This window comes from Equus quagga, chromosome 12 (assembly GCF_021613505.1).
Source record: "Equus quagga isolate Etosha38 chromosome 12, UCLA_HA_Equagga_1.0, whole genome shotgun sequence".
NCBI classification, from domain to species: domain Eukaryota; kingdom Metazoa; phylum Chordata; class Mammalia; order Perissodactyla; family Equidae; genus Equus; species Equus quagga.
The window spans coordinates 8,979,533-9,006,405 of record NC_060278.1 but is presented as its reverse complement, the minus strand read 5'-3'; the positions used below and the strand labels follow the sequence as shown (position 1 = coordinate 9,006,405).

The following is a 26,873-nucleotide window of genomic DNA, read 5'->3' as shown; positions in this document are numbered from 1 at the left end:
CCCTTCCACAGGGTTCATCTCAGTTTGGATTTCCACCAGCCACGTGTGAGAGGCCACAGCTCCGCCTGCCAACCGAGTGTCGGTAAGCTTTGGGGGGTTTGCCAATCTGATAGTTGAGAAAAGGCCTCTGCTGAGCGCGCCCCGCCACACCCCCGCCCCCCCCTCCCCCCCCCCCCCCCCCCTTCCTCTCCCCCCCCCCTCCCCCTCCTCCTCCCCAGCTCCAGCAGACACCGCTTATCTCCGGCCGGCGGCGGGTCGCCTGCGGGCTGGCGGGCGGGGAACGCGCGGGCCGCTCCTCATCCCCTCCCGCGCCGCTTCCGCTGCGGGTGGGCTGCGCGCCCCCGGGAAGACCGGCCCTTGCATAACCGGCCCGAAAGAGGAAGCACAGAAAGGGCTGAAGTAAACGCTTAGGAAGACCGTTGCAAAATAAATCGGGCTTTCCAGTTTGTGGAACCATCATCGGGCCCCAATCCCGTAGCCACTCATATATCGAGGCGACAAAAAAGGGTCCATTCGCGAGGGACGCTCCTGCGAGAACGGGGCGCGCGGCGCAGGTAGTGGAGGGATGAAAGATGAAGGCACAACTTTTCCCAGAATTAAAAATTTATATTTTTTTCTTCAAGGTTGTGGTGTAGAGGGGGGAAGTAAGACGAAATGAGGCACAACTGGCTGAGTTAGAAAGAGCAGCCCCGAGTTTGAGTCTCAACCGTGTCTATTTCTCCGTGGGTGTGTCTCCCACCAGGCGCCCCTCTTGCACCTCGATGCAAAGCAGCGCGGCGAGAGCCACACGTCTGCGCGCTGCGTGGAAGGGCAGGGCTGACACCACTTCCTCCCCGAGGCCGTGGACCTGAGCCCGGGTGGAGCCGAGTGCACGGCGTCGCCTTCCCCGCTGGCGCCCCGACGCCGACCCGCGCCCCGCCAAGTGCCCGCCAAGTGCCCTCCAAGTGCCCGCCAAGGCCCTGCAGATCCGTCAAGGTAAGCGGCGCCGGCCGGCGCGGGAGCGCTGGGAGCGGCAGCCGGGACCCTCGGGGCTGTAACCGGACCGACCATGTGTCAGGCCCGTCGGGTCCAAGGCCAGACCCAGCTCCCGGCGCTGGCCGAGTGAACGCGCGCCCCCCGCTTGGCCCTCGAGGGGAGCGGGTCCCCGGGGTCCCCTCCGCCGATCTCCGCGCTTGACCTAGCCCCGCGGGCATTGTTTCATCATCTTTAACTGATTTCCTGCCCAAAACGTTGCTGCAAGTTCAAACGGGGAACCAGTGTGAACCCTCGCCTGGCCGGCGGGTCCAGGAGCCCCCAGTCTGACTCACTCTGAAGGGACTAGTGGGGGCATTTTAGGGCACCGTAGATAAGTGCAAGGCGAGTGAGAATTTGAGAGTGTCTCTGACGCATCTTAGAGTGTTTCCTTCCTTTATAACTTTCAGACGGCTGTTTTTTCCTCTTTAAAAATAACTTTTCCTCCAAATTATTGTCCTTTTCATTTTAAAATAAGATAGAGGAAAGATTTAGACACCAGGCAAAAGTGTCGTAAGTTGGCCTGGAAATGAATGTGCCGAATGCCATTTTATAGCATGAAGGCAGCTAACTAGGATGTCCTTCTGCCCAGGAGGACCTCACGCCGGCTCCCGCTAAACATCTTGCCCGGAGTACCTCTAATTTTCCATCAGGGAAGGTATCTTATCGTTCCTCCCATTGTGGAACGCTAAGTGTGTTGTTTCCTAGTGCCACTAACCGCAAGGTGTTTCAAAAAGAACTTTTATTGTGATCATTAGAGAAAGAGAAATGAGTAACAGAGTTTTTACTCCCCAGGATATTATTGCTGGTGGTAAAAGGGGTTTAAACAAAGGCAAGTGTACTAGCCACTACTAATTTTAAATTTTAGGGCTCTGCACAGAAACCAGAAAGAGAGCCTTTGTCCCTTTGAAAATCTCCAGGGGCTGTGTCCCTCTGGCCTCACTGAAATGCTGGAGGGGCACGCGGGCAGTCTCACAGTACTGCTGGCTAGCAGAATGAGCAGAGGATCTGCTAAGAAATCTCTAATGTCTTCCGGATGGCATTTCCTGTCTGTTCAATGTGTTGGGAAAGTTCTAAGAAATTTACTATCATCTTATTCATAGTTTTCACACTATTACCAACCAATATTTGTGTCCTTTCTAGGTATCTGGGAGACTCGAGTTCTAGTTCCTACCTGTCTGTAACTAAACAGGGATGACCTTGACTAAGCTGCTCTAACCTCTCTGATTCTGAGATAACTCATGGGTGGAGCAAGGTGATTGGACTACCTCATGTCTGTCATTAAAAAGCAATTGAGGATTTGCTATAATTCTTTGAATTTGTCGTTTCTAGAATACTGGCAAAGTTAGAATTCCTGCGCATTAACAAAAAAGAATGGGGAAAATAATAATGATAACAGATTTTCTTAGATTCTGACCTATCAATTCTTTTGAGGCCCTTTGTTTCTGAGAAGTTCCTCTAAAAACAGAGTCAATTTCTGGCCTATATGTAAGATGGCAAATTTCCATTTTATTGAAAAACTAAGATAGGGAGTTGGTGTGCCCCAAGCTTGAGCAGGTCAATATTTCAACATTCTTCGACTGCTATTTCCAAAGAAATATAACTTTATAATATGGATTACCTTATGATTTAGTTACTTTAAATATTAAACACAATACTTACTAGATTACATAGTGTCCATTAAATTTTTTGTATTTTTATATCCTAAGAATATATACAACCACCCACTAGTTTTTTGTCTTTTTTCACTTATAAATAAAAAGTTCTAGATATTTTCATATTATTACTAAGTAAGCTGTTTATGAAATTCATTGCCATAAATGTCTGTGTTTGATATGCCGCTTTGAATTTTCTTTAAACCATTCTACTTTCAAAAAGAATTATTATTTTCATTTATTTCTAATCCTCTTCAATTTTATTTTAATTATTTTTATACCCAAAACCTCTTGGTGAGTCCACAAATCTTATAATAAATTAGGTTTGTGTTTCATAGTCTATCACACCAAAATCTTTACAATTGTATTGGATCCTATGAGTTTATTTTATAGAAAATAAAATGGTCTTAGGAATTCTCACCTCAAAATACAATTCTTATTATTAACATAATTAATATTTTCAGTATGAAAATGTGTATGTGTTTTATGTCAGTTCTGTCATCCTAAGTGGCAAGTAACTTAAAGTTTAAACATTTATTATAAATTCAAGTACATAATAAAGGCCAGGATTTAAGGCATCAGATTGATACACTGGTTGTATAGTGATGTTTATATGTCTAACAATTATAATTATCATAGAACCCTAAGTTTTAGAGGAAACTGCTATACATGTGGAAAAGGAACAGATTTCTCTTGAGAAGAGAGAATTGCAGCACTGAGGAATGGCGTCAAAGGACCTGTAATCAGTCTAAGGGCGAGATGCTCCGTGCAGCATGACAGGGCAGGGGCTGAGGGCGGCTTCCAGGGACTAGAGGAGGCGATTTACCGCCTCATCCCCTTTACCTAGCCAAATTCCTGACGCCATAGTTAGGAATCAAAAAGTGCTAAATGTACGGCATATATCAAATCCACTTCTGGGTTGTACCATCAAGATGTCTGCAGCCCCTGAGACCCAGCTGGCCCCCTTGGTACCAACCCTGGGGCCTGAGCGCAGAGATGTAGCTCCACTCCAAGGCACCACACCCGCTCAGTCTGCAGTCTGGAACTTGAATTCATGACTCAGTTTCCAAACATTGTCTGAACATTGACTATGGACTTGAATCATTAAGAGTCACATTGTAAGAGCTGTTTTCTTTCTTCTCTGTCAACTCAGTTTTCTCGTTATCACCAAATGGTCATAGTAAATAATAATTATTATTTTATTTAGCTTATATTTTGTACCAGACCCTGTGCTAACTAGTTTAGATGTGTCATTTCCTTAATCCTCACATCCTGGGCTTATATTATTATTATCCCCCTTTTATCATTGAGGAAATGAAAGCACAGAGAGGTTAAGAAACTTATGCTGGGAGTAAGCAGCAGAGCTGACATTTGGACCGAGCCAGTCTGATACCAGTGCTCAAGGTGCTGTACCGGGACCAAGGGCTCAAATGGTGAAAACTCCTGGGGCCTATCCTCAGTGAAGTCCTAGTCTGGTAGGGAGACATAAGTAGGCAGCTAGAATTCTCCAAGTACCTAGAGTTGTGGGCTGTGGGAGCCCATATCGGATGCCTACACCACGCTAGGGTCAAGGAAGGGAGGATGCAATGAAGGGAACCAAGCAGAGAGCTGGGCTTGTTATAGTGCGACGACAAGATATTACCACCAGTGTTGAAGTTGTTATCTTTATATATATCTCTTGAAAAAGTAATCTGCTTTGGCAGCAATCCTGTTTTCATTTTTATCTTTGTTATATTCTGATCCCTCTCAATAGCTTACTAGGTTGATTAAATCAATGAGGCAGTGAGTATAATGTGTTTTTCTAATTCTACTGGAGATCTTTCTGACTTCGTCTCTATCACAGTCTCATGAGTGAGATGGCTGTGGGCTAGGAGGAGGGATCCATGCTAAACACCCAGCAATTATGTTTCCACTAACCAGCCGGAGGATACACGTCCACAGAGCTATATCATTTCAAACTGGAGAGAAAATGAAGAGTGACAGTAGGACAAGTAAATACTAGGCAGGATTTATTTTTTTCACTTTCTATTTTATATATGAAATATTTCATATATCAGAAAGATGATATGATATATATGTTATACACAAATAATAATAAAGCCAACATCTGGGTACCTAATCTCCCAGCTGAAGCAGTAAAATATTACCAGTACATTTGCTGACCTCCTCCCATTGCATTCCCCTTTTTTCTCAATAATCGTTATTCTGAATGTGCTACTTTTTAAAAAAAACATTGAGAAAGCTTGTGCATGCATTTGCAAAGTGATATCAAACTGGGATTTAGAGGACATTGGCTGTTGGGAAACTGGAATTAGAGTCTCCACCAACTCCAGGCAAGGTCATTAAGCAAGTGTGCTAGGAAGTCAAGATGCCTTACTTAAGAGTAAGTGCCGCAGAAATAGTTAGTGGTGTCTGTCATTAATCAAGTAACTAAGATTCATCAGTGGATAATTATAATTTTGTATGTGTGTTGTGTGTGAGGAAGATTGGTCCTGAGCTAACATCTGTTGCCAATCTTCCTCAGACAAAAAGAGGAAGCTAACATCTGTGCTCAACTTCCTCTTTTTTTTTTTTTATGTGGGATGCTGCCACAGCATGGCTTGACGAGCTGTGCTAGGTCCACGCCCAGGATCCAAAACTGCAAACTCTGGGCCGCTGAAGCAGAGCATAAAAACTTAACCACTATACCGCAGGGCCAGCCCCAATCAGTGGATAATTATAATTTTTAACTGTAATAAAAAATATGTAACTTAGGAACTGCTAATTTTCTCCTATTACTTAGATTTTCCCTTTATATGCAATTCAGTCACCCAAAAAATGTTTCCTAAGCACTATTCTGGGTGCTTGGAACCTGTTGGTGAACAGAAGAGACAAAGATCTCTGCATGTGTGGAGCTTATATTCTAGTGGAGAGATGCAGACACTAATCAATAAGCACAGTAAATAAGTAAATAATATAGGTATTAGTAAGTGAAATGTGCTATAAAAAGACCAAGTTGAGCAAAGTAAAGTTGCAGTTTGAAAGAAAGTGGTCAGGCTTGGCCTGACTGAGAAGATAAGATTTGAGCAAAGGTTTGAAGGAGATAACTAAGAAAGAGTTAACTAAGAAAGAGGCTGTCTGAGGGAACAGTGTTCCAAGCAGAGGGAACAGCCAGTGCCAAGGCTGTAAAGCCAGGAGTATGCCTGGAATATTCCGGGAACACGATGGCCCATGTGTTTTAAGTCAAGGATTAATTTTCAAGCCAGGCTAACCAGTAATCTTTCTATGAATGGACTCAATCTAAACCAGTTTTCCTGGAGTTTGGTTCTGTGCAGAAACAATCATAAATTTGCCCTAAATTGGTTTGGATTGGCCCTGGATTACAGTAGTATAGCACTGATACAGTTTCTTTTTATTTTTATTTTTATCATAGAGCCTAGTTCACTGCTACATACATTTGTGCAAATGACTCAGTGAGTATGTTTTGATTGAATCACAGAGAAAGAGAAAGAGCTTTTGTTTTTGGTTCTTTAGGTACAACAAACGCTCTGCTCTCAATAGCATCTGTTAAAAAATAATGACTCACACTGTATGCAAAACTAACTCCAAATGGGTCATAGACCTAAGTAGAAGAGGTAAAAGTATAAAACTCTGAGAAGAAAATATAGGAGTAGATTTTTATGACCTTGGGTGAAGAAATGGTGTCTAGATATAATACCAAAAGCACGGTTGAAAAAAGAAAAAATAGATAAGTTGGACTACATCTAAATAGAAAACGTTTGTGCTGCAAACAACACAATCAAGAAAGTATAAAGACAGGGGCTGGCCCTGTGGCCTACTGGTTGAGTTCAGCATGCTCCACTTTGGTGGCCTGGGTTCAGTTCCCCAGGCACAGACCTACACCAGTCATTGGCGGCCATGTTTTGGCAGCAACCCACATACAAAATAGAGGAAGATTGGCACAGATGTTAGCTCAGGGCAGATCTTCCTCAGCAAAAAAAAAAGAAAGAAAGAAAGTACAAAGACAATGCACAGGATGGGAGAAAATATTTGATTTGCAAATCATATATCTGATAAGGGATTTGTATCCAGAATATTTAAAGAATTCTTACGACAACATAATAATATATTAAAAAGATGTATAATCCACTTTAAAACTGGGAAAAGGATCTGAGTAGACTTTTGTCAAAAGAAGATATAGAAATGACCAATAAATACATGAAAACATGCACAGCATCATTAGACAGAAGGGAAATGCAAATCAAAACCACAATGAGAACTTCATAGTCACTAGGATGGCTATAATCAAAATGATAGACACAGGTATTGACAAGGATGTGTAGAAATCCAAGCCTTCGTATACTGCTGGTGGAATGTAACATCGTGCCACAGCTTTGGAGAAACAACCTAGCAGCTCCTCAAAAATTGAGATAGACTATTACCATAACCCAGCAGTTCTACTCTAAGGAATCCCAAGAGAAATGAAAGCATATATCCATTCAAAATCTTGTACACAAATGTTCATAGCGGCATAATTCGTAATAGCCGAAAAGTCAAAAAGCCCATCAACTGATGAATGCATTATCAAAATGTGATGTTTCAGTACAATGAAATATTCAGCAATAAAAAGAAATGAAGTGCTGGTACACATTACAATGTGGATGAACTTTGAAAGCATAATGTTAAGTGAAAGAAGCCAGACACGAAAGATTCCATTTTTTATGATTCTGTTTTTATAAAATGTCCAGAATAGGCATATTCATATAGAAAGAAAGTAAGCTGGTGGTTTCTTAGGGCTGGGGAGGGAAGGGGTGAATGACAAGTGACTGCTAATGGGTATAGGGTTTCTTTTAGGGGAGAAGAAAATGTTCTAGAATTAGATTGTGGTTATGGTTGCAGAACCCTATGAATGTACCAAAAACCTTTGAATTATACACTTTAAAAGGTGAGTTGTAAGGTATGTGAGTTATAACTTAATGAAGCTATTTTCTTAAATCTGGAGCACAGGGCCTGTGTTCAAGGTGCTGCCCTCACCACTGGGAAGATGAAAAGGTGCATCAGAAGCAATCTGTGCCCTGGCTTCAGTCCATGAAGTGAAAGCATTTGGTGTACCTGCGGATTATAAAGGAAACAGTAGTCCTAGCAGCAAAGTAGGTTTTACGGGGAGAACAGGATGATGTCTGAAAGATGAAGTTGGTGAGGTCAATGGGGATTGGACTGTAGAAGAATTTAAAAGCCGCATTAATGAGTCTGGACAGTAGAGAGCCACTAAAAAGTTTTCCTAATTGAGAGGATATGAACAGAACTGGGTTTTAGGAAGAAAACTCCGGTGGCATTTAAGAGGGAAAGACTAGAGGCAGGGAGATAAACAGTAAGCAGATGGCAGAGTCCTGTTAAGACTTGTGCAGGAGCTGACCTAGAGTGACAGTTATGGAGAGACTAGGACAAGTTCAAGGGCATTAGGAAGGCTGAACTGACAAGCCACACTGACTGATCAGATTGGGGACCTCAGGAACAGGAGGCTAACAAATGCCCCTGAAGTTCCCGAGAAGATGTCTGAGGGGAGATAATCAAGCTGTAGCTCAAGATAAATGTAGGCTGGGTCTTTTTGCTGGGGGTGGGGGTATTATCTGCGGAGAGGGATAGTCGTGTGTAGGTGGCTCCTTTTAACAGCAAGGCTGAAGCTGGTCCTCACAAACATCCACAGCTATTAAGTTAGCCCGCCCTGTGTTTCTTTGCTGAGCCTGTTCATCTTGCCTTTGTCTCATCTGCTTTTCCACTTCGTAATGTGGGGCTTCTGTTTCAGGACCACAATTCTGATTGCTCTCTCCCTTGACTTTGGTGTCTTATGCCCAGATGCCCAGTCCCAGCCTCACTTCCCCACATCATCCCATTCCTTCCCCAGGATCTCATTTTCACCCAGAGCCTCTCTGTGCTGACATTCTCCCCAATTCCCAAGACCACCTCTGGCTTGGATCTTGCTGCACCACCACCTATACTGGCAGGCCAGGAGAATTGGGGGCAGGGTGGAGACGAGGAAGCTAGAAGGGAGCCATGTTGTGGTTGCACCATTGTTGGGACTGCCTGGTGGAAATGCCCTGCAGACAACCGGAAGTGTAAATGCAGGGCTTAAAGGCAGGAGAGAGATGGAGACACAGATAGTAAGTAAGCTGTTTCTGCTTCCCTTTGCAGCAATATCTACAGAGACTAGATAATAAGACTAACAGAAAACAAAAGTCCGGGAGGTTACACCCCAAAGATAATCTGAGCAGAGCTAAAACGACTCAGTCATTTTTCTGAAATGGCAAATTTGTTGCCACCTTTATTTCACAAAGTCGTTCAAGCTGCATCTTTATTCATATATATGAAATCTGGATATTTTTACTATCTGACTAATACCTTTGTCAAGCCAGCCCCCTTGGACAACAGGAGGGTGAATGGAATGGATGGTGGGAACACTTGATGGACAGTCTTGGAAGTTTCACTGAGACCTTATCTGGAAAGGTCCATGAACACCTGACTGAAGAAATTAACCAACACAGTATCACATTTTTCTCTCTGTCCATATCAAACGAACCTAAGTTGTATCTTACTACGTTATCTGTCTTTTACAGCAAGACAACACTGGACAGTTACATTGTCCTGAAATAAGTTATTAGAGCTGAAATAGATAAAAAAACAAAGACTCCATAATATACTAGCCAAAAAAATTAACACTGTATTTCATTTTATGTTTTAGATTCTATTAAGATTATGAAGCACCAAATTCTTTGATATTCTTAATATTTCTACATTCTGTTATGTGACATTATCTGTTTTATTCCTGTACTATAACTGTTCTGCTTTAATTATTGTCATTGTCGAAGTCTTTCATTATATTTTTTCTCCAAAATTTCCTCTGAATTTAACTCTGATTGCATCGTGCGTGTGTGTGTGTGTAGCTTTTGCTCTGGTTATTTTCTAGATAGTTACAAATTCTCCGTCTGAAATTTTTTTCTCTGATCCCTAAGTTGTTAGGAAAATGCTTTTTTCCTTAAGGATTTTTAAATTTATTTAATCTTTTATTACTAATTTCTATTTTTATTATATTTTGGTCAGAGAATGTAGTCTGCACAATTTCTTCTTTGGAGAATTAATTGAGATTTTTCTGGTATATGACTAGTTTTCAATAAGTATCTTAAAAGCTAAACTTAATGTTTACTCAAATCCTCTATAATATCTTTACTTTTCCCGTTAATTAGTCAAATAGAGAGAGGAAATGTGTTACTATTGCTAAGGTCATAATTTTGCAAGCCAAGTGTATAGTTTTGTTTTTGGTAAAACATTGATTTAGTCTTCAAAATAATTTGTATAAATAAATGAATATATTCTTGGCTGAAAATTTAATGATGAATCACTTCTGAACCACAGTGCTGAGTTCTTAATTGCAGTTGTTGCCTCCAGAGGAAAAAAAAAATAAGCTAATGACAAGAAAAACACTCCCTGGAAAGTTATTAAGCATAGTAACAAAAAATAAACAAATAAAATACCCTTTTTAAAAATAGTCATCATAGGGTCCGGCCCCGTGGCCGAGTGGTTAAGTTCGCACACTCCACTTCGGTGGCCCAGGGTTTCGCTGGCTCAAATTCTGGGCCTGGACATGGCACCGCTCATCAAGCCATGCTGAGGTGGCATCCCACATGCCACAACTAGAAAGACCCACAACGAAAATATATATATATACAACTATGTACTGGGGGGCTTTGGGGAGAAAAAGGAAAAATAAAAATCTTAAAAAAAAATAGTCATCATAAAATTCACCAATCAGAAACAACACATGAAGGATGCATTTTAGTTCTAAACTAAATTCTTTAATTTAGTTAAATTCTTTTCACTAAAAATTTTTAGAGTCTAGGCAAGAAAGACAAGAAACTCTTGCAGTGCACTTTCCCCTCAACTTGTCCTCCTCAAATTGATCCCCAGTAATAATTAGGAGAATAAAGTCACACCCGGGCAGGTGAAGCGTTCCTCTCCTCCTTTTTGTGAGCAATCTTCACAGTGGAATTTAATGAAAAGGCAACCTGTGGAATGGGAGAAAGTATTTCTTAACCATATATCAAATAAGGGCTTAATATCCAAAATATATAAAGAACTCATCCAACTCAGTAACAAAAAAATAAATAATCTGATTTTTTAAAAATGGGCAGAGGATGTAAATAGACATTTTTTCAAAGAAGACATCCAAATGACCAATAACTGCATGAAAAAGTGTTCAGCGTCACTAATTGTTAGGGAAATGCACTCAAACCACAATGAGATATCACCTCACACCTGTTAGAATGGCTATCATCAAGAAGACAAGAGATAACAAGTGTTGTCCAAGATGTGGAGAAAAGGGAATTGTTTTGCACTGTTGGTGGGAATGTAAGTTGGTTCAGCCACTACAGAAAATAGTATGGAGGTTCCTCAAAAAATTAAAAGTAGGGGGCTGGCCCCGTGGCCGAGTGGTTAAGTTCACGCACTCCGTATCAGGCGGCCCAGTGTTTCGTTGGTTCGAATCCTGGGCGCGGACATGGCACTGCTCATCAGACCACGCTGAGGCAGCGTCCCACATGCCACAACTAGAAGAACCCACAATGAAGAATACACAACTATGTACCGGGGGGCTTTGGGGAAAAAAAAAAAAAATTAAAAGTAGATCTACCATATGATCTAGCAGTCCCACTTCTGGGATCCGAAGGAAATGGTAACAGGATATCAAAGAGATGTCTTCACGAGAGAGAGAGAGAGAGAGGTCTCTCATGTTTATTGCAGCGTTATTCACAATAGCCAAGATATGGAAAACAACCTAAGTGTCAATCAACAGATGAATGGATAAAGAAGATTCGGTGTATATATATATACAATGGAATATTATTCAGCCTTGAGAAAGAAGGAAATCCAGCCATTTGTGATGGCGTGGATGGACCTTGAAAGCATTATGCTAAGTGGGATAAGTCAGACAAATACTGTATGATCTCACTCACATGTGGAATCGAAAAGAGCCAAACTCATAAAAATAGAGTAAAATAGTGATTGTCACGGGTTGAGGGGTGTGAGAATTGGGGAGATGTTGTTTTAGGGTCTGAACTTACAACTAATCGATAAGTAAGTCCTAGAGATCTAATACACAGCATAGAGATTAGAATCAACAATACTGTGTTATAAACTTCAAAGTTACCAAGAGATGAGATCTTAATTGTTCTCACCACAAAAAGGAAATGGTAATTATATGACGTGATAGAAGTCTTAGCTAATACAGTTACTGTGGTAATCATGTTGCAATATATAAATGTATCAAATCAACATGTTGTACACCTTAAACTTACACAATTATATGTCAACTATATCTCAATAAAAAATATATATTAACCTCTTTGCTAACATGCCTTAAGTCAAGTTCTATGGACTTGAAACCATTTGTGATTCTTAAATGTATTTTAAATTATGACATGAGTACAACATTATAGAAAATGTGGAAAATAGAAAAAAACAGACCAGCACCCTAATATGAGTGTCATTTCACATGTGGATTTATTATCTTGTGGGGTTCTTTCTATGCCCTGGTTTTCTTACATTATTGTAATATTAGAATATAAATTATTTTATAGTCTACTTATTTTACTTAGTGGTAAATGGTATTGTCACAGTCTTCACAGCCATTTTTAATGGTAACAAAAAGAACAACATTGAGTACATTACATTAATTAACTCTTCCCATATTTGTTGGATATTTAGATTGTTTTTAATTTCCAATAATGCTGCCGTTTCATCTTCAGGCATATAGAATTCTTTCATAGTTTGTGAAATTTCCTTGAATTAAATTCCTAAAAGTTGAATTAGTGAACCAAAGAGAATGAACATTTCCATGATATCTAGATATTTAATAAATACTTGTGGACGAATGAGTGAATATAAAGAGCTTCTTTAAAGCTCCTGGATTTTAGGTCCTGCCTGGAAAATACCTCACTACTTGTAATAATCAGAAAACAGTATCCGCCCTAGATTAAACAGAAGGGAGTATATTACAAGTATGACTGTGTACAAAACTGGAAGGGGCAGGGAGTTTGTTTGATATTAATGGTCAAGAATAACACAGCCGGGAGAAGTGCCCATCATACTGTCAGGACTGTTCTGGCAAAACCTCACTCCTGCCAAGCCCCACTAGTCAGTCTGAGTTGACTGGGACAGAACAACCACCCCCAGAAGATTCTTTCTCCATCTCTTACTTTAACTTCATGTTGCACGTTTCTGCCTACGAAGACTCACCTCAGTGTCTCTGCTTGCCTGGATCACAGGTAGAACCCTGACTGCTAGAGAGCATGGGAAATGGCATTTCTAGATCTCTTGCTTCAATATTATGGGAACACATCACAAAAGGCACTTGGAGAGTGTGTTTGTGGTATCTGCTACAAAATTATAAAGGAGGAAGAGAGGGAGGAAGGAAGAGAAAGAAAGACAGAGGGAGGGAAAAAAGAAAAGCTTTTTTCGTCTACGACTCTTACAGTTTTACTATTAGACTTAAATTCTTAATCCAAGTTGAATTTATCTTGTGTGTGGTGACAGGGTAGGGATCTGACTTTATTTTGTCCAAATGGGTAGCCAATTGTTTCTATACCGATTATTAAATAATCTGTTATTTTTCTACTGATTAACTACCTACTTTTTCAGATATTAAATTTGAATTCTGTAATCTCTGTTCTTTTCCATTGGTTTATTTGTGTAAATCCTGATGTACCAAAGATTTTTTCTTTAAAATACATTTTTTGTTATTATTTAAGAATAATCTTTTTTTCTTAGATGGAGTTTAGAATCAGCTTGTCAGCTTTTGTTTTGTTTTGTTTTTTATTCCATTTGGGGGTTGAATTGGAATTGCAGTAAGTTTTATATTCATTTAAGGATAAGTGACATCTTTACCATATTGAATGTTCCCTTCTAGTAACGTGGTAGTTCTCTCCATTTGTTCAGGTCTTCTTATGCCGTATGGTTTTCTCTATCTAGAATTGGCAAATTGCTTACTCCTGTATTTGTCATAGCTTTTGTTCCTGTTGTAAATTTGATCCGTCTTCTGTGTCACTTTCTAATATTTATTGCTGCATAGATAGGAATGTTATTGTTTTGTATGTATTTACCTCACAGCAGCCATCTTCCTAATTCTACTTTTCACTTGATTCTCTTGAATTTTCTGTGTAGGCAGTTATATCACCTACTTACTATGCTAATTTTGTCCTTTCCCTGTTGCCCATGTGCCAAATCCACTGCAGTACTTCTGTAAATAAAGTTTTATTGATACTAGCCATGCTTGTTTGTTTACTATTGTCTCCAGCAACTTCTTCCCTACAACAGCAGGCTTGAGCAGTGTGACAGAGACCATAGGACCCGCAGAACCTAAAACATTTACTATCTGGCCCTTTATAGAAAAAGTTTGCTGAATCCTACCACAGAGTATCTAGACATTTGAAATCTTTTTTCCGGACTTTTATTGTCTAAGACCACCCAAACAAATTTAAATAGTAACAATAATGATGTGACTCTTTGACTTGTGTCTAACTTTAATAGGAAGACTTTCTGTGTTTTACAATTAGGATAATGGTTGCCATTGGTTTCTGGTAGATACCCTTTATTGAGTTAAGGAATGTGCCGACCATTTCAACTTTACTAAGAGGTGTCTCTCAGGCATGGGTTTTAGAATTTAGCAACTGCCTGTTCACCATACATTGAGATGATCCTATGGTCTGTCATTTAATATTTGAATTTAGTGCATTATGCTAATATATTTCTTACTGTTGAGCTGTTCTGGTATTCCCTGTTATTATGTATTATACTTCTACTATACTTCTGTATTCAGTTTTCTCAAATTTTATTTGGGATTTTTGCGTCCATATTTGTAAATAATGTTGATTTGTTGTTTTCTTATTTTCTGACTGCTTTTTTTAATAACAACTTATTTTTGTTACTATGTCATAGGTCTCTCTGAAGGCATCAATTGGAATTTTTGAAAAATCTTTCCTCTGTTTCTTTCATCAACTCTGTGTCCTCGGGTTAAGATGTTGGGTTTTAGTCTGCATGCTCCCATGCTTCTTGTTTTTCCTCAAATATTTCGTGGCCCTTGGTTGTTGATTTATCAACAACCTTTGTTATCTTAATTGAAGGGCTTGAATAATGTAGGAACGTAGTGGTGTTTCCTAGGCAACTATAATAAGCCTCTTTCTTCACTAGGAGACTGACTCCAGGTCCTCTAGATGAATATGGGAGTTGCTAGACAGGCAGCTGACCCCTTTGGTTTGGATGACAATCAGACTTCTAAGCTTAAGCCCTCTTTGAGTGCCCTTTACTCAGGGCCTGCAGAGCTTTGTGCTGGAGATGGAGCACCTGAGCATTCTTAGCGCATGTCACTGAATGTGGACCTTGCTCTTTTCACTCCCTTCTGATTGATTGATAGTTGGCTGGGTGGATCTGACTGTTGGGGGGCCCAAACTTTCTGGGCACTTTGTTTTGGGGGGCTCAAGACCCACTTTAAGAACCAGTGAAACGTTACTCTCCCACATTATTTAAGGCAAGTTTCTTACTGATTTTAGACTGGGGGCGATTGAGGCATCTCATTGTTCCTTGTGACAGAGAAGTCAAATTGCCCATAGCAGTCAATCCATTAAATAAGTCCTCCTCCAGTTGGCTGTCCCTGGATTCCTGTCCTTGCTGACCATGAGCTTGGGCACTTTCCTGGGCTCTGTCTTTGGCAGCCATCTCTAGACTCATATTGGACTGCTGTTTCCCTAACTCGGGTTGGTCAGTCTATATAGTCCCTTCTTCATAATATCTTCTAGAAATTCTTCAACATTTTGGTCTGGTAATGCCATCCTGCCTTCCTTTCCGGACTGTTATAGAGTCATTTCATTGGAAGTTTAGGAGCGAGTGTATATTAACTGCCCACTATTTGGAACCAGAAGTTGTCAGTGCATTTTCAACGTTCCTGCCTCCATGCAAGCAGCACTATGTGCCAGTTGCTGTGCCAGGGCCTGCCTATGCTAGTTTAATCCTCACTGCAATCTTATGAATGAGGTTTTCTCATCCCTGTTTTACAGAGGAAAAAACTGAAGCTCAACAGGGTGAAGGAAGTTGCTCAAGGTCATGCGGTAGTTAGCACTGAACTCAGGTTTGACTCACCCGGTCATTACATTCCCACCTAGTAAGGTTTTTGGGGATAGAGCAGGCCTCCAACACGTACCCTTTGAATGATGATCGAGGGTAATTTCAAGTTCCTTATTCACTGTTTTTATTTTCTTGACAGACGAATTAAGTAGAGAATTGGCTGAGTGGTCTGAATAAAACTGACAGAACATTGGAACAGTCTGTGTTTTCAAGTCCATTATTTCCATTCTGTGCTTGTTCTTTCTCACAGCTGGAAGAGAGAAATTTAAAATGCGGTAGCTGTAGACTGGGTGGGATCCTATGTAGACTGTTTGGAGAAAAATATAATTAAATTAAAAGGTTCTCATTTGCCATATATAAAAATAACACCCATAGGAAACTATGTGTAAATATCCTTCACAAAGAAATTGAAGAAACTCATATAGAGCCATTAAATATTATCAGATGTCCACTGAACTAATAGGTGCCCTTCTTGGCTTCATAGACGTGCTCGGATCTTGACTAGTTTGCTGTTAGTGATGCTCTGTAGGCAGGTTAATTTCCGTCTAGTTGGCTTATTCGGGGACACAAATTTCTGTATTTTTCATGACAAACATCTCATAATTACGGCAAAAGAAATTGTCAAATTATTAATCTATGCTGACATTATTATATATTATATATTGTAATGGCATAATAATTACTAGTTGTAATTAATAATAAATTAATGATTTTTGTCCCTCCTGATGAGTAGATAACAATGCTTAAATTCTCCGTAGAGAAAGCATTAGGGGCCAGCCCTGTGGATGAGTGGTTAAGTTCACACACTCCGCTTCAGTGGCCCAGGGTTTCACCAGTTTGGATCCTGGGCACGGACCTAGCACTGCTCATCAAGCCATGCTGAGGTGGCATCCCACATAACACAACTAGAAGGACCTACAATTGGAATATACAACAATGTACTGGGGAGCTTTGGGGAGAAGAAGAAGAAAAAAAGAAAGAAAGAAAGCATTAACATTTTTAAATTTTAAAAAAATAATATAATTGTGTCATTATTAATTTTTAATGCTTGCCCTCTCTGAGTTCTCATCTTTACGTGGCTAAAGACTGACACTTTGGCATTTTTTAACTCACTGAATTGTAACGTAAACTAGTCATTTACCAGATATGCACCCTTACGTGACATTTATCTTTTCAAAGCCTGCATTTCTTCACTTTCAAATAAGGATAATATATTTTGCAGAGCCATTGAAAGGATAAGAGGTGTAGCATATAAAGTGTAGTATAGTGCTTGACACATAGAAGGTGCTGGAATGGTAGGTGATATGATCATTTGTTCCACTTAGCTACAGCTGCGTAACAAACCGCCAAACTTAGTGCTGTAAAACAGACAATTTTATTAAGGTCATGGGTTCTGTGGGTCAGAAATTCAGAAAGGCCACAGCAGGGCTAGCTTTTCTCAGCTCCATGATGTCTGTGACCTCAGCTAGGAAGACTTGAACCGCTGAGGGTGCCCCACACAGCTGCAAACTGGTTTCATCTGGAGGATTTTTCGCTCAGCTGCCTGGCCGCTGGACTGGGTTGGAACTGGTGACTTGAGTGCCTCTTGCGACCCCTCCAGGTGGCTCTTGCTTCTCACAGTGTGGCGCTAGAGTCCTAGAAGGAATGTCTGGAAGGAGTTCTGAGAGGCCCAGGGGGATGGCCTTGAATGGCCTACCCTCCAAACCCACATAGTGCCACTTCCATCATTCTTCCATCAAAGCAGTCACAAGCCTGCTCAGATTCAAGAGGAGGGGACATAGACCCCATGTCTTGATGGGAGAAGTGTGAAGAACTGGAGGCCATGTTGGAGCCACCAGCCGTCACCATCATTAGTATTATAGTGTGAATATGCTTCTTGTTTATGAAGAAGGAAAGGAAGTGCTTCATAATCCGTAGGAATTGAGTGAATATTTGCTTCAAGACGTTATGCAATTACCCAGGGCAGGAACATTAATGGTAAGAGTGAGCTTGATTCCCCAATACGCAGGTTAAACACCAGATTCTTTTTCATTCCGTACCTTTAAGCGATAGAAAGATGTGATCGTTTCTAATGCATTTTTAACATTGAGATAATGGAGGGTGTGAGGAGTGCCTTCTTTCCTTGTATTTGACCTAAAACACAAGCCATTTTTTTTTTAAGATTTTATTTTTTTCCTTTTTCTCCCCAAAGCCCCCTGGTACATAGTTGTATGTTCTTCGTTGTGGGTCCTTCTAGTTGTGGCATGTGGGATGCTGCCTCAGTGTGGCTTGATGAGCAGTGCCATGTCTGCGCCCAGGACTCAAACCAACAAAACACTGGGCCACCTGCAGTGGAGTGCGCGAACTTAACCACTCGGCCACGGGGCCAGCCCCAACACAAGCCATTTTTGTCTTAACTAAAAGTTTTGGTTCTCATAATCCCTTCACGGTCTGGACTTGCCTGTGCCTTTTTTAAAATTCTTTTTAGACTTTGCCATCTACTTGTAGAGCAGTGGTTCTCAAACTTTAGTGTGCAATAGAATCACACCAAAGGATGGTGAAAACACAGATTATTGGTCCCCACCCCCAAGTTTCTGATTCAGTAATTTTGGAGTGGGGTCCAAGAATTTGCATTTCCATGTCTGGGTGATGCCGATGCTGTTCATGTGGGGGCCCACACTTTGAGAACCACTGTAGCAGAGAAAATGCAGAACCAGATCCAAAGGTGAGCTTTGGCCTCGCTAGATGACTCAGCAATATCAACCTGCTATGTGCTTTCAAGCGTCAGGCTGTCTTCTCCTAAGATGTGTGTACTAACCAGACAATGACAGTGATGATAGAACCACTCCCACCACTTGCTGAGCATTTGGTAAGCCCTTTGCACACATTATCTTATTTAATCCTTACAGAAACCTGGCAAAATGTTCCCATTTTATAGATTTAGAAACTGAAGCTATTAAGGCTGTTTCCTAACATCTGCACATCCCATCAACCTCAGGCTGCCGAGAACAACCCCTCACCCCGAGAGAACTCATGGTCTTTCGTCTCTGATCCCTTATGGCTTGATTGATGCCTTTTATACGAATTACTGTTATGCAGTGTTGTTATTTTCGTGTCTGTCATCCTCTTTAGACTATGAACTGTATCCGTTTAACAAATATTCAAGGTATGGATTCTAGCAATTACTATAGGGTCTGGCAGAGAGTTTGCATTCCATAAGTGTTTCTTGAGCTAATGAATGAATGAATTCAGAAGGGAAAAATCATGGTATAAAATTGCAACCTGTCACTGGATAAGTAAATGAGTTTATGTGAAAATAAGTGATCAGTACGTGTACCTATTCGTGTGTCACCTATTTCTCTAGGTCTTACCAACCTAAGGGAATATGCAATCAGGAAATACGGTTATTCTAACGGTGACTGAGTAATAGACCCTGCTTTAGCCACCCTGGATGGCATCTCTTGACCCCAGCTCATAGGCTCTCCCTGGCTCATTCCTGGCATCCTGGGTGTGTCTTATGTGAGCTCTGGGAGGTGACTGTCCTGTGAAAAGGACTGCAGTCTTTCCTACTGCACCATCTGTGGATCCCCAGCTGTGGCACTAGTGCTGTCACTACAAGCTGCACATTGTTCCTGTGGTGGCTTCGCCTTCGCCCTTCCCCCAGTGGCAGCTCTGCATTTCTCTCTTGACCTCTGTGCAATTAGCGTGGCCCCAGCTGTCATTCCAGGCAGTTCCAACATAATGCACAAAACAGACCTGTGTTCTTGGTTTCCTTTAGGATCTCAAAAGATATAGTTCTTTTTACTTTTAACCTTCTTCCTTTTCTTTCAACTTGTGACCTCCCCATCTCCACCAAACACAACCAAGAATCTCCCTGGGGCCAGGTGGTTTCCCTCGTGGGGAGGCATGGGCAAGAGGGAGGATCCACAATGCGAGACTGTTGACTCTAACAGTTGTAGTCACCATGCTCCTCCTCAGCCTGCGTCCGTGCACATGGCCCTCCGGGCTTCCAGGAGGCTGAGAGATGGCTGCCGTTCCAGTTGCTTCGTGGGATTAGGACCTATATTTACTGAGCTCTCAGATCTAGCCAGGACTATTGTACCTACTTTACATATGTTAATTTAGAGAATTCTCACTTTGACCTCATAAAGTAACTTATTATCACACTTTTTCAAAGGTGAGAAAATTAAAACACTGAGAGGTTAAGTGAATTGCCCAAGGTTACACAGCCAATAAGTGGCAGTGCTAGGTTTTGAACCAGGGCATCCTGATTCTAGACTCTGTTCTTGTTTCTTTGGGAGGGTCTTGTCTGCCTTGTGTGGCTCAGTGATCCCCCAACCTGAGGCCCACCCAGATAGGCCCACATATCACAAAAAAATGAGCACGTAATAGAAGCCCCACACACACTGCACCCCAGCTCCTTCTGGAAGGTGAGTTTGGAGAAAAATGCTAGATGTTTTTTGTTTTATTTTGAGAGGTGAATCATCTTGATTGTGAAGGAGTAAAAATTCAGTTCCTTTCTTGTTTCAAAATAGGAGAGTGAAAAGTATCGTCAGTAGCATTTTGAGGAAGAAGAGAGAAAACTTACTAAGAGACTCAGGAAAAGAATCAAAACTGGGTTGCCACTGAAAAATCTTAAATGTACTTCAGATTTTTCTGCTATAAATTTTTTCCATGGTGTGTATCATCCTAATGTATTTTGGACACACAAGCAGTCCCAGAAATGGCTGTAAATAATCTTACTTATATGTGGAATCTAAAAAAAAAACCCATCAAGCTATAGATACAGAGAATAGATCGGTGGTTGGTAGAGGTTGGGGGTAGAGGGATGGGCGAAATGAGTGAAGGGGGCCAAAATAAAATAAATAAGTCATGGAGTTGTAACGCACAGCATAGTGTAACGTACATATAGTGACTATAGTTAATAATACTGTATTGCATATTTGAAAGTTGCTAAGAGAGTCGATCTTAAAAGTCTTCATCACAAGAAAAAAATTTGTAACTACGTGGTGGCAGATGTTAACTAGACCTAGCATGGTGATTATTTTGCAATATATACAAATATCGAATCATTCTGTTGTTCACTTGAAACTAATATGTCACTTATACCTGAATAAAAAAAAAAAAGAAATGGCCATAAATACATCCAAATAGAGAAAAGTAAGCGGCACATTGGGACACACCCTGCTTGAGCTCATCAATGCAAAGTTTACCACACACGAGCATTATTTTTACCAACAGCCTCAATCCAGGTGCAGAACATTGACCAAGATACAAAAACAGAAAATTCCTCACCCCATAGAAAGGCAAGAATTGGTTATTTCCAGTTTTATCCTTAAGCCGTGCTGCATAAAATTTTTCTGCAAATGAAAACATCTGGCTCATAGCATATCTTGAAAAGAAGAGCAAACTATAAATTTCCTGCAATAGAGAACTGATTAAATGATGTTGCAGCACATCCACATGAAAGATGCTTGGAGCCGTGAAAGTGACTTTGGAAGAATCCTGAGTGATAGAGAGGAAAGCATTTTACAATTGCGATGGACCATGTGGACCACACCATCTCTGTCTGTGTTATCTCTATTTCCCACTCTCTTCTGAAGGTGCTCAGTTTGGCTTCCACCCTCAGTGCCCCCTGGAGATAGCCAGTGACTTCTATGCTGTTAAAGCCAAAGGCCATTTTTCAGTTCTCATCTTGAGAATGTTCAACATTGTTATCATATTTCATTGATGAATTCATCAACATCCTTTTGGAGTTGAGAGACGCTGCATGGGATATTCAGAAACATTTTGGGAGATAACAGCATACAATTGTTCACAGAGTTATATACCATTTCTTCTAAGTGTTACAAATAAAATGTGAGTCTTTGCTTCCTCAAATTGAGAATTAAAGATTCTAAGACACGCAGAGCATGCCAGGACACTCAGCTGTTCATTCCCCAAGCCCATGTGTAATCTTGTTCCTTACAACTTTTACAGTCCACAAAATAATTTTTAGGCTTATCAAAGAATGCCATGAACTTTTTAATATATCTTGTTTAAATACAAAGATTTATTTTTCTTTATTGTCTTAAATATTGTTGGAAGTTAAAAAACTTCTCTTGAATTCCAATTAGAATCGTTTGATAGGTAGGCATTTGGTACCTGAAAGATAATCCTTTCTAATGCATAAATCTGCCACATCAATCTCTCTTGACTTTGAAAATTACAATCTGAGAGCCTTGACAGTTTCTGCTGCCTTCATAGCGTGGTCTGACCTGTGAACGGCAGTCTTCTCCAAATGGTAACATTGCATTTTAGTGCCACGTTATTCTGAATCTTTATGAGTTTCTTAAATGATGATTTGGGATCCAAATTTAAATTAAGAATTGAACTGTGTATTCTACTACCGAGGCAGACAATTCCACTGAAATGACGATTAGATGAATAGACACCTTTTCTGCTCCATTCAGTTTGCAAATACGTAGTTGAGGAAAACTACATCATAGCTGATTCCTGTTGGTGGTAGCGAAATTTTACATTCTGCTATATGAATCATGATTTCAGAAGCATTAAAATGTAAAAAGATATGTTTTTGAATTGAGGAACTATGTTGCCTTTACTTTTCCTTTTGGTTTCAGTGTTTTGGTTTTTTTGATGTTCTGTAGCAACCTATAGATTTATTTTGCAATTAGAAACAACTCACAAAACTGAACATCAGTCCTAGAGTCTTGTGGTAGTTTCAGCCCTTCAGTGGCTGTATATCGTGGTGGATTCTGCTTCTGGGTGGCTATATACTGCTTTCTAAGCAAAGCCTGGAATATGTACTCTGCCTAGTGCTGATTCTCAAGCCTTGGTGGACATGCCTGGTTCTCATTACTCCAGTGATGGCCAAGATCATGACTTTTACTTCTTAGGAATCTTTAGCAAGTATCCCTTCTGTGCTCTTGGAAGGCAAAAAGGCATTTGACAGGAATTAATATTCCTGTGCTTGCATATTTAAAAATTTTAGCAGTCACACAGGGGAACTTTTCCCTGCACTAGAAACCATTGATCTTTACTGCCAAAGCAAAATGAAAAATTGAAGCCAAGTGTTTTAACCTCCTCCCCTTCATCCTTTTCCTCTTTGAATTTGGAGTTGGAAGAAGAGAGGAGAAAATGAATTTTTTTTAAATCATCAGTCAAAATCCTGTGGTTACCAGATAATTTCTGCTTCAACCTGTTTGTCAAGCAAGACGTCTAGCCCCAGGCGTATGCTGGCCTCTCCTCTTCTACCTAGACTAGGGGTGGGTCTCAATGCCATGGCCACATATGGTCCTGAACTTAGTGTTATCTGTTCTAGAGGGGGCTTGCTATGATGTAACATCCATGATCATATCTGTGAAGACACAGCCCAGTTTTAGACCCTTTAGAAGTAGTGATGTGGAAGATCCTCCCTTTGAGATGGGAATGTGACTACATGAAAGCCTGTTTCTGTTTGACTTTCTTTGCTGGTGTGTGCCTTTTCCTCCCATTGCTGCTGCTTTGTGCCTGTTTGAATATGTGTCATCTCTAGGCAGATGCATTATGAGTGGCTAAGTGTATTTTCCACCTGTGTTTTTCTTTCACACACCTCTCCTGCTGTGACTCTTTCTCTACATGGCTCATTTTCTGGGTAAGAGAGGAGCAGTGTAATGAACAAGACTGGACTTGAATTTGAATCCATCCTTCCATGTATTAGATGTGTGATCATGGGCCCGTCAAACTTCCCACCACAAGCTCCTCATCTATGAAAATGGGAGTCATATTATCTACCCCCCATGGTTTTTATGAGAACTGGATGAGATAACATAACAGCACTACAACAGGATAGATTAAATATTTTTTTCTTTCACATTGTCTTTGCCTGCCTCTACTTTAAATTTTCTTCCTCTTCCTCTTTCTTTTTTGTTTTGTTCCTTTAAACTCAGGTCTGTCTGACTTAAAAGATTGGCTCTTTTTTCCCCAAACTTGTTTATTTTGAAAAGTTTCAAAACTTCAACAACAACAAAAAAGTAAGACTAGTGCAATGGACACCCATATACCCTTCACCCAGATTCACTATTTTTTTACATTAGAGGCATCTGCTCTATTTTTTTATTCACCATTTATCTCCTAAGAACAAAGACATTCTCTTACACAGCCACAATACCATGATCACACTGAGGAAATTTAATTAATTTAAGAATTTTCTGATACATAGTTTATATTCAAATTTTCCAAATTATCTCAATAATGTCTTTTTTTATGTGAAGAGTCCAGACCACTCGTTTTGATGGTTTTGCAGAATGTCCCTCAATTTGGACTTGTGTGGTGGATTCCTCTTGACTAGACTCAGGCTAAACACTTTGGCAGCAGTGTTATGAGGTGACACTGTGTCCTCGCTGCATCTTCTCCGGGCAGTGAGATGTCAGATTGTCCCATCAATGATGATCCTAAATTTCTTCATTTGGTTAAAATTGTATCCACCAGATTTTTCTATTTAACAGTATTCCCTTTGAAAGTGGTAAGTAATATGTTTCTCTGTGTCGCTTGCTGTTTTTCTTCTGAGTTCTGTTGAGTATTTTGGGGTCTTATTCAGCCATCTCACCTCTCAACTACCCTGGAGCTTGACTTAGCAGAGTGGGGTGATACTTTGAGGAATATCGTGTTCCCCACCCATCTTTCACCCATTGGTGTCAACATCTGTTGTTTATTCTTGCCACCCACTGTGGTGGTTGTGAAATCAATTTCCTTTTTTTATCTCTCTCTCCCTCTCTCCATTTCTCCTCCACTGCTCTCCCGTAAGTCATTCATTTATTCAGCAGATGCTTTTGAAGGCTTTCCACGACCAAGGCAGGCACTACGCTTAGCACTAGGAATACAAAGGTGAATAAGACAGCCTTGACCTCATGACCCTCATGAAGCTTAAATGAATATATTGCATTTTAATTTTTTATTCATCCATCCATTTAATAAATATTCATTCCATATCTATCATGTATCTACTACATTGCGCTACTTGTGGGAATCTAGGAGTAAACAACAACAGTCAAATTGTAATTGGTAAGCAGGGAGAGAATATAAACAGGGAAAACAGTTTGTGGGAAAGAGTTGATTTTGAAATAGGTCAGAGAAGCCTCAGTAATAAGGATCATTTCAGCAAAGACCCAAAGGCGGTGAGAGAGCAAGCCATTTAGGGAAGTGGGGAACAGGTGCTCCAGAGAGAGAGTAAGCATGCACAGCTGCATGCTACCAGCGTTCAAGGAACAGCTGGGAGGCAGTGTGAGCAGACAGCTAAAGGGGATAAAATGAGAGAGGCAAGGGCGGCAGCGCTAAGTAGTAGTTGAATCTGTGAAATAAGAGGGAAGCTGGGGCTAGAGATACAATTGAGGGGTTGGCAGCACGTATGTGGTATTTAAAGCCCGGAGACAGTGTGAGACCACCTAGCGAGAGAGTATAGACAGAGACGAACAGAAAGTAGGAGATCAGGGAGATGAGGAGGAGCCAACAAAGGAGGCTAAAAGGAGAGGCTGGTGAGACAGGCAGGGAAGATCCGGGATTCCTGGGGCCTGAATCTTATACAGTTTTGGGAGATGCCTGTGTGAGAAAGGAAATCACAAAGAATTACTTTTTTGGTTTTGTTTTTTTTTGCTGAGGAAGATTTGCCTTGAGCTAACATCTATTGCCAATCTTCCTCTTTTTGCTTAGGAAGATTCACCCTGAGCTAACATCTGTTGCTAATCTTCCTCTTTTTGCTTGAGGAAGATTGGCTCTGAGCTAACATCTGTGCCAGTCTTCCTCTATTTTGTATGTGGATCACCACCACAGTATGGCCACCAATGGGTGGTGCAGGTCTGCGCCCAGGATCCTAATCCAAGCTACTGAAGTAGAGTGCACTGAACCGAACCACTAGGCCACAGGGCCAGCCCCAAGAATTACTAATTTTTTGAAACACATACCACCAACATCACAAAATCCAAAAAGTAACACTTATTTTTTTTTACTAATTAACTGCCTGATATATTTTTTCCTACACTTTTGGCTGCATATTCTTTGATCACCTCTCAACATGAGTATGAAGTTGAAATCCAGTTTTCTGCGGAGGAAATAGAGTGAGAATTTAGTCTTCCCTTCAGCATAGTTGCTCAAAGTTAATTTTATTATTGAAAGTTTAGAAAAAGTTTTCTTTAGTCTCACAGCTCTCTATGGGAAAGCCTCATCTGTAACTTCCTCTGTGGTTTCTTACTCTGGCAGCGCTTCTTGCCGAGGAGCAAGGCCTCGGAGAACTGAGGCATTTGCTCTCACTAGCTATAGCATGGCCCCCATGGCTCTCAGTGGCCCAGGAAGCAGCTGGTCCAGCTCAGCCAAGACCAGGCAGCCATCAGTTCCCGCCTCTTCCCAACTGCTAGGCTGGTCCTGGGGGTGATGTAAGGTGGCCAGGAAGCTTGGGTCAAGGGGACTCCATACAAGAAGCAGAGCAGACCAGTGTCCCCTTCAGCTCTTCTCCTCAGAATAGGAGATGGGGTCCACAGTCCGTGAGATCTACCATGGACCCAGCTCTAGCTGGATGAAGTAGAAGTAGTGCTGACAGCCCAGCAGCTCCACTCCCAGCCCTGGGATCCTTACCAGGGTGATCTCTCAGCAAGAGAACAGTGTTCCATGCCGCTGCTGGGGTGCCAGAAGGGACATGCAGTCTTAGAAGGGGCCTGCAAGTGAGGAGCCCTGAAGCGTAAGCTTCATTAGCTTCACGGTCAGTTGGCCTCTGTTAGAAGGAAAAGCAGGAGAGAAAGCTTTCATGGAAGCCAAGTGAAGAAAGTATTTCCGAGTGAAAGTGATCAGCAAACAGTGTTCAATGCTGTTTAAGATGCTAAGAATTAACCATTGGATTTGGCAACATGGAGGTCATTGGTAATCTTGACACAGACAGTTTGGTGGGAACAGAAGTCCAGTTGGGGTAGGTCTTGGTTAGTTTGGGCTGCCATAAAAATACCATCAGCTGGGTGGCTTAAACCTCAGACATTTATTTCTCACAGTTCTGGAGGCTGGGAATCCAAGACTAAGGCGCCTGCAGATCCGGTGTCTGGTGAGGGCCCACTTCCTGGT

At 41.0% G+C, this 26,873-nt stretch overlaps 1 protein-coding gene across 1 annotated transcript in view; it reads left to right on the top strand.

The window, feature by feature from the left end:
• The first annotated feature begins 258 nt into the window (after window positions 1-258).
• APBB1IP (amyloid beta precursor protein binding family B member 1 interacting protein) overlaps window positions 259-26,873 on the top strand; it is a 104,235-nt gene continuing 77,620 nt past the window's right edge. Inside the window, exons 1-2 of the mRNA XM_046680122.1 lie at window positions 259-554; window positions 743-975. The gene's annotated coding sequence lies outside the window, so the exon portion shown is untranslated. The remainder of the gene's footprint in view (window positions 555-742; window positions 976-26,873) is intronic.